We start from the raw sequence: 11,780 nt of genomic DNA on the forward strand, positions 1-11,780 counted from the left end.
GCTTTCTTATGCCCCAGCATCCTGATGGCGACACTCTGCTGCACAAACAGGCGCCGTCCTTCGGGGAAGGCGTAAAACTGAGGTCCCGACCCTCCATGGCCATTAAGAAATCTCTCAAAAAGAGACGTCGGGGGTGTCACTCTGGTGTTAGTGTTCCCCTTTACCAATCAGTCGGAGTCTCCTCCTAATCCCCGTCTCATATGTAACAATCAATGACAAGGCCCCCCTGTCCCGCGATATTGTACTTGTCTCCTGGCCGCTTGCTGGCGCCGTGAGATTTAGTACTCGCGCAAGAGACCGGGGGCAGAGCGCGAACGCGGTCACCCGCCCCCCACAAAGTGTGCGCTCCAGGTTCCCTCTCGGGGCTCTGCAACACAGCGGAAAGGCAGCGAGAAGGAGCCTCTTGCTCTGACGCCGCAAGGCCACAAGAGGGCGGAGGCGCCGCGCGCCCGGCCGACGTGTTGGACTGTTGCGCTTTATGTGCTGAAATAAACACGCGACAGCCCAGAAATGTTTTCAGAGTGCTGTGCACTGGAGGTTTTTGTCTTGTGAAGACTTGCCTTGTGCTCCTCCTTGCAGTTTGTTTGTTCTCCTCCAGTGCGGGACAAGCCAACACAAGGGAGCACATTCGCCAACATCCAGGTACGCAATGCGATTTGGAAAGAAGCTCCTTTCCAAAGAGTTGCACACGAACGATCCTTCAGTCCCGCTCGGGGGGCACAGAGCCCCAGCCACACACAGCTTCAAGTAGCGAGTCAGGCGCCATGGCTTTCGCTTGCGGCCACACCACCCTGAATGCGCCTGATTTCGTCTGATCTCGAAAGCTAAGCGGAGTTGGGCCTGGTTAGTACTTGGATGGGAGACTGTCTGGGATTACCAGGTGCTGCAAGCTTTTGCTCTCTCGGCCAGCAGGGGTCACCGTTGGTGCCTTAGGCTTTGGGAGGAAAACCTGGAGGATGGAAAGGTGATCTATAGCCTCATCTCTAGAGATGTTTTGTTGCTATGGCATGTGTTTGACCCATATAAAAAAAAACCCGTTTGTAAAACGAATATCGAAGCTGCCTCTAAATCTGCAAATGAAGATGAGTCGATAAACCACTTGTTTTTCGTGTAACTATACATATATTCATTTATTACTGATTTCATTCATTGAGCAGGGATACAATAGAGGTACAGCCATTCACTGTTTGACATGTCTGCACTGGTACAGAACCTAGCAATCAGAAAACGGGTGAAACTGTCTTGAGAATTAGCATACAGTACCGAGGCCCCCATGACCAAATAAATTGGCCTTAATAATGCAGACTACAGCAAAACGACTGACTTTGAAAAGGGAATGAATGTCCGGAAGGAGTAGTGTAACCAGCTTGAAATGCTTCTCCGGACCTCTAACTAAAAGAAACTGGGAACCAGCAGTGGCTTTCGAACTGGGATCCTATCGCAGCACGTGGTGTCATAGCTCTTCCGTATCCGATATTGGACCAAGCACATCAGGGGAGAGCGCGAACGCAGTCCCCCACTACCAGAAATAATGCAGTCGAGATTCCCACATTTGGGGAATTCGCAGGGGTCAGCACAGCCGGAGTGCAATGGCCGAGCCTCGCCCTGGGTGAATCGATTTTTTAAGAACTTTATTTTCTTTTCACAAAAAAATACAGGACATCACAAATTAGAAAGCTTTACATTAATATACATACTTAAAACAGTATATATGATCACATCTCATTACATTTTGACACGGTACCAGTTACATAGCAACAATTTTTTTTTCTGGTGTAAATCACATTCTTTACTTAAACATGATAATGTTTTTCACAGTTTCTTGAGATATTGACCTATGCTCTCTATATCCCACAGATTTTCTGCTTCCTCCCTCCTCCCTCTCCACAGATCTCTGAGGTAATAGTTCTCTTGGGTGATGAACAGGGCCAGGCTACCTGCTGCCTTGACTGGGACCTCGATGCCTTTGAACAGCCCCATGTTCCTCACTCTCCACAGGGCGTCTTTCCCACTGTTCACCACGGCCCAGATCCTGTCAAACACGTCAGGAGGAAGTTTGACAGGAGAGATGCCGTTGTAGTGGCAATGCTTGTTAATAAGACAGAATTAAGCGGTGGTATGCTGTCCTAAATGAGGCCCCATCTCACCTTCCATCTCTGTGGTGCAGCCACAGAGAAAGTATTCATGCAGGCTGATTTAAGATGTTTTCTTTTGATAAGGGACAGCTCCCAGATGGGGATGCACTTAGCTAAGCCTGGCTATCATGATCAATGGTCATCCATTGGCGCCTATCTGTCTAGGGAGTGCCAAATGGACATCTGGACTGCATTCCTAAGTGTCAAGAGTAAGTGACTCATATCTCACGCAGGGCGTGGTAATACCACGTGGGTCTCCAATGCCCGCCAAACTCTCAACCAATCAGCACACACCTGTGTCTTGGTCAAAAAGTGAGCGCAAGCTCAGATCGGGGCTCTCCTTGGCCATTGTCGCACATCCTCAGAGACAATCATGTGACAACTGCTGTTGTCTGCAAAGGGACTTGGACTTTGTTATAAGCGCAAGGCCGAGGATCCCGTACGTACTCAGAATTCAGAAAGCTTTTAAGCGCAGGAGGCGCCCTATCCCCGCTCGCTCGCTCACTCCCCTGTTCACACGTGCAGTGCGGCTTGTCCGTCTGTTTATTTGTCAGCTTTGGCGAGACACGGGTGCTTGTGTATTAGCGTGAGCGTTTTTTATTCTGATCAGGAACAGTTTTACAAGTCCGCAAAGGATCGAGGAAAGGTTTATCGCCAGCTGAAAAGAGACACAGCGCTTCGGCTGTGGAGACTTGTTCGGCTGGCGTTCGGAGAGTCGCGATTTTCAGAATTGTATTGAGATCGTTTTCCACAGAGCTCAGATGTCAAAGCACAGCAGCAGCTCTCCACAGCGATCCTCTATAGCGCCCTTTCTCCCGCAGCTCCGTCCTCATTGGAAGGAAGCAAGAGTGAAAGGCTGAAGTGAAATAGAGCGGGGACGAAGGCAGTGAAGAGAGAGAACGTGGGAAGAAGAGAAAAACGCAAGGGAAAAAAACAGCGTCATAAAAGAGGTGACGGAGCTGTCCTCTCAATAAGAAGGGTGCCAGGGAGTCTTGCTTTTGCTTACGGCCACATCTCCTTGAGCACGCCTGATCTCGTCTGACCTCGGAAGCTAAACAGGGATAGGCCTGGTTAGTACTTGCATGGGAGACCGCCTGGGAATACCAGGTGCTGTAAGCTTTTAAGCGCAGGAGGCGCCCTATCCCCGCTCGTTCGCTCATTCCCCTGTTCACACGTGCAGTGCGGCTTGTCTGTCTTTTTATTTGTCAGCTTTGGCGAGACACGGGTACTTGTGTATTAGCGTGAGCGTTTTTTATTCTGATCAGGAACAGTTTTACAAGTCCGCAAAGGATCGAGAAAAGGTTTATCGCCAGCTGAAAAGAGACACAGCGCTTCGGCTGCGGAGACTTGTTCGGCTGGCGTTCGGAGAGTCGCGTTTTTCAGAATTGTATTGAGATCGTTTTCCACAGAGCTCAGATGTCAAAGCACAGCAGCAGCTCTCCACAGCGATCCTCTATAGCGCCCTTTCTCCCGCAGCTCCGTCCTCATTGGAAGGAAGCAAGAGTGAAAGGCTGAAGTGAAATAGAGCGGGGACGAAGGCAGTGAAGAGAGAGAACGTGGGAAGAAGAGAAAAACGCAAGGGAAAAAGAGCAGCGTCGTAAAAGAGGTGACGGAGCTGTCCTCTCAATAAGAAGGGTGCCAGCGAGCCTTGCTCTCGCTTACGGCCACACCCCCTTGAGCACGCCTGATCTCGTCTGATCTCGGAAGCTAAACAGGGATGGGCCTGGTTAGTACTTGGATGGGAGACCGCCTGGGAATACCAGGTGCTGTAAGCTTTTAAGCACAGGAGGCGCCCTATCCCCGCTCGCTCGCTCATTCCCCTGTTCACACGTGCAGTGCGGCTTGTCCGTCTGTTTATTTGTCAGCTTTGGCGAGACACGGGTGCTTGTGTATTAGCGTGAGCGTTTTTTATTCTGATCAGGAACAGTTTAACAAGTCCGCAAAGGATCGAGGAAAGGTTTATCGCCAGCTGAAAAGAGACACAGCGCTTCGGCTGTGGAGACTTGTTCGGCTGGCGTTCGGAGAGTCGCGTTTTTCAGAATTGTATTGAGATCGTTTTCCACAGAGCTCAGATGTCAAAGCACAGCAGCAGCTCTCCACAGCGATCCTCTATAGCGCCCTTTCTCCCGCAGCTCCGTCCTCATTGGAAGGAAGCAAGAGTGAAAGGCTGAAGTGAAATAGAGCGGGGACGATGGCAGTGAAGAGAGAGAACGTGGGAAGAAGAGAAAAAACGCAAGGGAAAAAGAGCAGCGTCGTAAAAGAGGTGACGGAGCTGTCCTCTCAATAAGAAGGGTGCCAGCGAGCCTTGCTCTCGCTTACGGCCACACCCCCTTGAGCACGCCTGATCTCGTCTGATCTTGGAAGCTAAACAGGGATGGGCCTGGTTAGTACTTGGATGGGAGACCGCCTGGGAGTACCAGGTGCTGTAAGCTCTTAAACGCAGGAGGCGCCCTATCCCCGCTCGCTGGCTCATTCCCCTGTTCACACGTGCAGTGCGGCTTGTCCGTCTGTTTATTTGTCAGCTTTGGCGAGACACGGGTGCTTGTGTATTAGCGTGAGCGTTTTTTATTCTGATCAGGAACAGTTTAACAAGTCCGCAAATGATCGAGGAAAGGTTTATCGCCAGCTGAAAAAAGACACAGCGCTTCGGCTGGGGAGACTTGTTCGGCTGGCGTTCGGAGAGTCGCGTTTTTCAGAATTGTATTGAGATCGGTTTCCTCAGAGCTCAGATGTCAAAGCACAGCAGCAGCTCTCCACAGCGATCCTCTATAGCGCCCTTTCTCCCGCAGCTCCGTCCTCATTGGAAGGAAGCAAGAGTGAAAGGCTGAAGTGAAATAGAGCGGGGACGAAGGCAGTGAAGAGAGAGAACGTGGGAAGAAGAGAAAAACGCAAGGGAAAAAGAGCAGCGTCGTAAAAGAGGTGACGGAGCTGTCCTCTCAATAAGAAGGGTGCCAGCGAGCCTTGCTCTTGCTTACGGCCACACCCCCTTGAGCACGCCTGATCTCGTCTGATCTCGGAAGCTAAACAGGGATGGGCCTGGTTAGTACTTGGATGGGGGACCGCCTGGGAATACCAGGTGCTGTAAGCTTTTAAGCGCAGGAAGCGCCCTATCCCCGCTCGCTGGCTCATTCCCCTGTTCACACGTGCAGTGCGGCTTGTCCGTCTGTTTATTTGTCAGCTTTGGCGAGACACGGGTGCTTGTGTATTAGCGTGAGCGTTTTTTATTCTGATCAGGAACAGTTTTACAAGTCCGCAAAGAATCGAGGAAAGGTTTATCGCCAGCTGAAAAGAGACACAGCGCTTCGGCTGTGGAGACTTGTTCGGCTGGCGTTCGTAGAGTCGCGTTTTTCAGAATTGTATTGAGATCGTTTTCCACAGAGCTCAGATGTCAAAGCACAGCAGCAGCTCTCCACAGCGATCCTCTATAGCGCCCTTTCTCCCGCAGCTCCGTCCTCATTGGAAGGAAGCAAGAGTGAAAGGCTGAAGTGAAATAGAGCGGGGACGAAGGCAGTGAAGAGAGAGAACGTGGGAAGAAGAGAAAAACGCAAGGGAAAAAAAGCAGCGTCGTAAAAGAGGTGACGGAGCTGTCCTCTCAATAAGAAGGGTGCCAGCGAGCCTTGCTCTCGCTTACGGCCACACCCCCTTGAGCACGCCTGATCTCGTCTGATCTCGGAAGCTAAACAGGGATGGGCCTGGTTAGTACTTGGATGGGAGACCGCCTGGGAATACCAGGTGCTGTAAGCTTTTAAGCGCAGGAGGCGCCCTATCCCCGCTCGCTCGCTCATTCCCCTGTTCACACGTGCAGTGCGGCTTGTCCGTCTCTTTATTTGTCAGCTTTGGCGAGACACGGGTGCTTGTGTATTAGCGTGAGCGTTTTTTATTCTGATCAGGAACAGTTTTACAAGTCCGCAAAGGATCGAGGAAAGGTTTATCGCCAGCTGAAAAGAGACACAGCGCTTCGGCTGTGGAGACTTGTTCGGCTGGCGTTCGGAGAGTCGCGTTTTTCAGAATTGTATTGAGATCGTTTTCCACAGAGCTCAGATGTCAAAGCACAGCAGCAGCTCTCCACAGCGATCCTCTATAGCGCCCTTTCTCCCGCAGCTCCGTCCTCATTGGAAGGAAGCAAGAGTGAAAGGCTGAAGTGAAATAGAGCGGGACGAAGGCAGTGAAGAGAGAGAACGTGGGAAGAAGAGAAAAACGCAAGGGAAAAAGAGCAGCGTCGTAAAAGAGGTGACGGAGCTGTCCTCTCAATAAGAAGGGTGCCAGCAAACCTTGCTCTCGCTTACGGCCACACCCCCTTGAGCACGCCTGATCTCGTCTGATCTCGGAAGCTAAACAGGGATGGGCCTGGTTAGTACGTGGAGGGGAGACCACCTGGGAATACCAGGTGCTGTAAGCTTTTAAGCGCAGGAGGCGCCCTATCCCCGCTCGCTCGCTCATTCCCCTGTTCACACGTGCAGTGCGGCTTGTCCGTCTGTTTATTTGTCAGCTTTGGCAAGACACGGGTGCTTGTGTATTAGCGTGAGCGTTTTTTATTCTGATCAGGAACAGTTTAACAAGTCCGCAAAGGATCGAGGAAAGGTTTATCGCCAGATGAAAAGAGACACAGCGCTTCGGCTGTGGAGACTTGTTCGGCTGGCGTTCGGAGAGTCGCGTTTTTCAGAATTGTATTGAGATCGTTTTCCACAGAGCTCAGATGTCAAAGCACAGCAGCAGCTCTCCACAGCGATCCTCTATAGCGCCCTTTCTCCCGCAGCTCCGTCCTCATTGGAAGGAAGCAAGAGTGAAAGGCTGAAGTGAAATAGAGCGGGGACGAAGGCAGTGAAGAGAGAGAACGTGGGAAGAAGAGAAAAACGCAAGGGAAAAAAAGCAGCATCGTAAAAGAGGTGACGGAGCTGTCCTCTCAATAAGAAGGGTGCCAGCGAGCCTTGCTCTCGCTTATGGCCACACCCCCTTGAGCACGCCTGATCTCGTCTGATCTAGGAAGCTAAACAGGAATGGGCCTGGTTAGTACTTGGATGGGAGACCGCCTGGGAATACCAGATGCTGTAAGCTTTTAAGCGCAGGAGGCACCCTATCCCCGCTCGCTCGCTCATTCCCCTGTTCACACGTGCAGTGTGGCTTGTCCGTCTGTTTATTTGTCAGCTTTGGCGAGACACGGGTGCTTGTGTATTAGCGTGAGCGTTTTTTATTCTGATCAGGAACAGTTTTACAAGTCCGCAAAGGATCGAGGAAAGGTTTATCGCCAGCTGAAAAGAGACACAGCGCTTCGGCTGTGGAGACTTGTTCGGCTGGCGTTCGGAGAGTCGCGTTTTTCAGAATTGTATTGAGATCGTTTTCCACAGAGCTCAGATGTCAAAGCACAGCAGCAGCTCTCCACAGCGATCCTCTATAGCGCCCTTTCTCCCGCAGCTCCGTCCTCATTGGAAAGAAGCAAGAGTGAAAGGCTGAAGTGAAATAGAGCGGGGACGAAGGCAGTGAAGAGAGAGAACGTGGGAAGAAGAGAAAAACGCAAGGGAAAAAAAGCAGCGTCGTAAAAGAGGTGACGGAGCTGTCCTCTCAATAAGAAGGGTGCCAGCGAGCCTTGCTCTCGCTTACGGCCACACCCCCTTGACCACCCCTGATCTCCTCTGATCTTGGAAGCTAAACAGGGATGGGCCTGGTTAGTACTTGGATGGGAGACCGCCTGGGAATACCAGGTGCTGTAAGCTTCTATGCGCAGGAGGCGCCCTATCCCCGCTCGCTCGCTCATTCCCCTGTTCACACGTGCAGTGCGGCTTGTCCGTCTGTTTATTTCTCAGCTTTGGCGAGACACGGGTGCTTGTGTATTAGCGTGAGCGTTTTTTATTCTGATCAGGAACAGCTTTACAAGTCCGCAAAGGATCGAGGAAAGGTTTATCGCCAACTGAAAAGAGACACAGCGCTTCGGCTGTGGAGACTTGTTCGGCTGGCGTTCGGAGAGTCGCGTTTTTCAGAATTGTATTGAGATCGTTTTCCACAGAGCTCAGATGTCAAAGCACAGCAGCAGCTCTCCACAGCGATCCTCTATAGCGCCCTTTCTCCCGCAGCTCCGTCCTCATTGGAAGGAAGGAAGAGTGAAAGGCTGAAGTGAAATAGAGCGGGGACGAAGGCAGTGAAGAGAGAGAACGTGGGAAGAAGAGAAAAACGCAAGAGAAAAAAAGCAGCGTCGTAAAAGAGGTGACGGAGCTGTCCTCTCAATAAGAAGGGTGCCAGCGAGCCTTGCTCTCGCTTACGGCCACACCCCCTTGAGCACGCCTGATCTCGTCTGATCTCGGAAGCTAAACAGGGATGGGCCTGGTTAGTACTTGGATGGGAGACCGCCTGGGAATACCAGGTGCTGTAAGCTTTTAAGCGCAGGAGGCGCCCTATCCCCGCTCGCTCGCTCATTCCCCTGTTCACACGTGCAGTGCGGCTTGTCCGTCTGTTTATTTGTCAGCTTTGGCGAGACACGGGTGCTTGTGTATTAGCGTGAGCGTTTTTTATTCTGATCAGGAACAGTTTAACAAGTCCGCAAAGAATCGAAGAAAGGTTTATCGCCAGCTGAAAAGAGACACAGCGCTTCGGCTGTGGAGACTTGTTCGGCTGGCGTTCGGAGAGTCGCGTTTTTCAGAATTGTATTGAGATCGTTTTCCACAGAGCTCAGATGTCAAAGCACAGCAGCAGCTCTCCACAGCGATCCTCTATAGCGCCCTTTCTCCCGCAGCTCCGTCCTCATTGGAAGGAAGCAAGAGTGAAAGGCTGAAGTGAAATAGAGCGGGGATGAAGGCAGTGAAGAGAGAGAACGTGGGCAGAAGAGAAAAACGCAAGGGAAAAAAAGCAGCGTCGTAAAAGAGGTGACGGAGATGTCCTCTCAATAAGAAGGGTGCCAGCGAGCCTTGCTCTCGCTTACGGCCACACCCCCTTGAGCACGCCTGATCTCGTCTGATCTCGGAAGCTAAACAGGGATGGGCCTGGTTAGTACTTGGATGGGAGACCGCCTGGGAATACCAGGTGCTGTAAGCTTTTTAGCGCAGGAGGCGCCCTATCCCCGCTCGCTCGCTCATTCCCCTGTTCATACGTGCAGTGCGGCTTGTCCGTCTGTTTATTTGTCAGCTTTGGCGAGACACGGGTGCTTGTGTATTAGCGTGAGCGTTTTTTATTCTGATCAGGAACAGTTTAACAAGTCCGCAAAGGATCGAGGAAAGGTTTATCGCCAGCTGAAAAGAGACACAGCGCTTCGGCTGTGGAGACTTGTTCGGCTGGCGTTCGGAGAGTCGCGTTTTTCAGAATTGTATTGAGATCGTTTTCCACAGAGCTCAGATGTCAAAGCACAGCAGCAGCTCTCCACAGCGATCCTCTATAGCGCCCTTTCTCCCGCAGCTCCGTCCTCATTGGAAGGAAGCAAGAGTGAAAGGCTGAAGTGAAATAGAGCGGGGACGAAGGCAGTGAAGAGAGAGAACGTGGGAAGAAGAGAAAAACGCAAGGGAAAAAAAGCAGCGTCGTAAAAGAGGTGACGGAGCTGTCCTCTCAATAAGAAGGGTGCCAGCGAGCCTTGCTCTCGCTTACGGCCACACCCCCTTGAGCACGCCTGATCTCGTCTGATCTCGGAAGCTAAACAGGGATGGGCCTGGTTAGTACTTGGATGGGAGACCGCCTGGGAATACCAGGTGCTGTAAGCTTTTAAGCGCAGGAGGCGCCCTATCCCCGCTCGCTCGCTCATTCCCCTGTTCACACGTGCAGTGCGGCTTGTCCGTCTGTTTATTTGTCAGCTTTGGCGAGACACGGGTGCTTGTGTATTAGCGTGAGCGTTTTTTATTCTGATCAGGAACAGTTTAACAAGTCTGCAAAGGATCGAGGAAAGGTTTATCGCCAGCTGAAAAGAGACACAGCGCTTCGGCTGTGGAGACTTGTTCGTCTGGCGTTCGGAGAGTCGCGTTTTTCAGAATTGTATTGAGATCGTTTTCCACAGAGCTCAGATGTCAAAGCACAGCAGCAGCTCTCCACAGCGATTTTCTATAGCGCCCTTTCTCCCGCAGCTCCGTCCTCATTGGAAGGAAGCAAGAGTGAAAGGCTGAAGTGAAATAGAGCGGGGACGAAGGCAGTGAAGAGAGAGAACGTGGAAAGAAGAGAAAAACGCAAGGGAAAAAAGCAGCATCGTAAAAGAGGTGACGGAGCTGTACTCTCAATAAGAAGGGTGCCAGCTAGCCTTGCTCTCGCTTACGGCCACACCCCCTTGAGCATGCCTGATCTCGTCTGATCTTGGAAGCTAAACAGGGATGGGCCTGGTTAGTACTTGGATGGGAGACCGCCTGGGAATACCCGGTGCTGTAAGCTTTTAAGCGCTGGAGGCGCCCTATCCCCGCTCGCTGGCTCATTCCCTCTTCACACGTGCAGTGCGGCTTGTCCGTCTGTTTATTTGTCAGCTTTGGCGAGACACGGGTGCTTGTGTATTAGCGTGAGCGTTTTTTATTCTGATCAGGAACAGTTTAACAAGTCCGCAAAGGATCAAGGAAAGGTTTATCGCCAGCTGAAAAGAGACACAGCGCTTCGGCTGTGGAGACTTGTTCGGCTGGCGTTCGGAGAGTCGCGTTTTTCAGAATTGTATTGAGATCGTTTTCCACAGAGCTCAGATGTCAAAGCACAGCAGCAGCTCTCCACAGCGGTCCTCTATAGCGCCCTTTCTCCCGCAGCTCCGTCCTCATTGGAAGGAAGCAAGAGTGAAAGGCTGAAGTGAAATAGAGCGGGGACGAAGGCAGTGAAGAGAGAGAACGTGGGAAGAAGAGAAAAACGCAAGGGAAAAAAAGCAGCGTCGTAAAAGAGGTGACGGAGCTGTCCTCTCAATAAGAAGGGTGCCAGCGAGCCTTGCTCTCGCTTACGGCCACACCCCCTTGAGCACGCCTGATCTCGTCTGATCTCGGAAACTAAACAGGGATGGGCCTGGTTAGTACTTGGATGGGAGACCGCCTGGGAATACCAGGTGCTGTAAGCTTTTAAGCGCAGGAGGCGCCCTATCCCCGCTCGCTCGCTCATTCCCCTGTTCACACGTGCAGTGCGGCTTGTCCGTCTGTTTATTTGTCAGCTTTGGCGAGACACGGGTGCTTGTGTATTAGCGTGAGCGTTTTTTATTCTGATCAGGAACAGTTTTACAAGTCCGCAAAGGATCGAGGAAAGGTTTATCGCCAGCTGAAAAGAGACACAGCGCTTCGGCTGTGGAGACTTGTTCGGCTGGCGTTCGGAGAGTCGCGTTTTTCAGAATTGTATTGAGATCGTTTTCCACAGAGCTCAGATGTCAAAGCACAGCAGCAGCTCTCCACAGCGATCCTCTATAGCGCCCTTTCTCCCGCAGCTCCGTCCTCATTGGAAGGAAGCAAGAGTGAAAGGCTGAAGTGAAATAGAGCGGGGACGAAGGCAGTGAAGAGAGAGAACGTGGGAAGAAGAGAAAAACGCAAAGGAAAAAAAGCAGCGTCGTAAAAGAGGTGACGGAGCTGTCCTCTCAATAAGAAGGGTGCCAGCGAACCTTGCTCTCGCTTACGGCCACACCCCCTTGAGCACGCCTGATCTCATCTGATCTCGGAAGCTAAACAGGGATGGGCCTGGTTAGTACTTGGATGGGAGATCGCCTGGGAATACCAGGTGCTGTAAGCT

General features: G+C 51.6%; 8 non-coding genes and 8 pseudogenes across 8 annotated transcripts; 15 read left to right on the forward strand and 1 right to left on the reverse strand.

The window, feature by feature from the left end:
* Window positions 1-773: 773 nt before the first annotated feature.
* On the forward strand, window positions 774-892 carry LOC148667099 (5S ribosomal RNA; annotated as a pseudogene).
* A 599-nt stretch (window positions 893-1,491) lies between these two features.
* LOC148667100 (U1 spliceosomal RNA) lies at window positions 1,492-1,656 on the reverse strand. Its single transcript, XR_015937612.1, has one exon. It is a non-coding gene; the product is annotated as a U1 spliceosomal RNA (small nuclear RNA).
* Window positions 1,657-3,135: 1,479 nt separating this feature from the next.
* LOC148667101 (5S ribosomal RNA) lies at window positions 3,136-3,254 on the forward strand (annotated as a pseudogene).
* Window positions 3,255-3,791: 537 nt separating this feature from the next.
* On the forward strand, window positions 3,792-3,910 carry LOC148667102 (5S ribosomal RNA). The gene has a single exon (XR_015937350.1). It is a non-coding gene; the product is annotated as a 5S ribosomal RNA (ribosomal RNA).
* A 538-nt stretch (window positions 3,911-4,448) lies between these two features.
* LOC148667103 (5S ribosomal RNA) lies at window positions 4,449-4,567 on the forward strand (annotated as a pseudogene).
* A 537-nt stretch (window positions 4,568-5,104) lies between these two features.
* Window positions 5,105-5,223, forward strand: LOC148667104 (5S ribosomal RNA). The gene has a single exon (XR_015938027.1). It is a non-coding gene; the product is annotated as a 5S ribosomal RNA (ribosomal RNA).
* Window positions 5,224-5,760: 537 nt separating this feature from the next.
* Window positions 5,761-5,879, forward strand: LOC148667105 (5S ribosomal RNA). Its single transcript, XR_015937351.1, has one exon. It is a non-coding gene; the product is annotated as a 5S ribosomal RNA (ribosomal RNA).
* Window positions 5,880-6,415: 536 nt separating this feature from the next.
* Window positions 6,416-6,534, forward strand: LOC148667106 (5S ribosomal RNA; annotated as a pseudogene).
* A 537-nt stretch (window positions 6,535-7,071) lies between these two features.
* LOC148667107 (5S ribosomal RNA) lies at window positions 7,072-7,190 on the forward strand (annotated as a pseudogene).
* Window positions 7,191-7,727: 537 nt separating this feature from the next.
* On the forward strand, window positions 7,728-7,846 carry LOC148667108 (5S ribosomal RNA; annotated as a pseudogene).
* Window positions 7,847-8,383: 537 nt separating this feature from the next.
* LOC148667109 (5S ribosomal RNA) lies at window positions 8,384-8,502 on the forward strand. The gene has a single exon (XR_015937352.1). It is a non-coding gene; the product is annotated as a 5S ribosomal RNA (ribosomal RNA).
* A 537-nt stretch (window positions 8,503-9,039) lies between these two features.
* Window positions 9,040-9,158, forward strand: LOC148667110 (5S ribosomal RNA). Its single transcript, XR_015937354.1, has one exon. It is a non-coding gene; the product is annotated as a 5S ribosomal RNA (ribosomal RNA).
* A 537-nt stretch (window positions 9,159-9,695) lies between these two features.
* LOC148667111 (5S ribosomal RNA) lies at window positions 9,696-9,814 on the forward strand. Its single transcript, XR_015937355.1, has one exon. It is a non-coding gene; the product is annotated as a 5S ribosomal RNA (ribosomal RNA).
* A 536-nt stretch (window positions 9,815-10,350) lies between these two features.
* Window positions 10,351-10,469, forward strand: LOC148667112 (5S ribosomal RNA; annotated as a pseudogene).
* Window positions 10,470-11,005: 536 nt separating this feature from the next.
* Window positions 11,006-11,124, forward strand: LOC148667113 (5S ribosomal RNA; annotated as a pseudogene).
* Window positions 11,125-11,661: 537 nt separating this feature from the next.
* Window positions 11,662-11,780, forward strand: LOC148667114 (5S ribosomal RNA). Its single transcript, XR_015938444.1, has one exon. It is a non-coding gene; the product is annotated as a 5S ribosomal RNA (ribosomal RNA).

The sequence above is a fragment of the Lepisosteus platostomus genome, chromosome 5, assembly GCF_059453375.1.
Source record: "Lepisosteus platostomus isolate fLepPlt1 chromosome 5, fLepPlt1.hap1, whole genome shotgun sequence".
In the NCBI taxonomy this organism is placed as follows: Eukaryota; Metazoa; Chordata; class Actinopteri; order Semionotiformes; family Lepisosteidae; genus Lepisosteus; species Lepisosteus platostomus.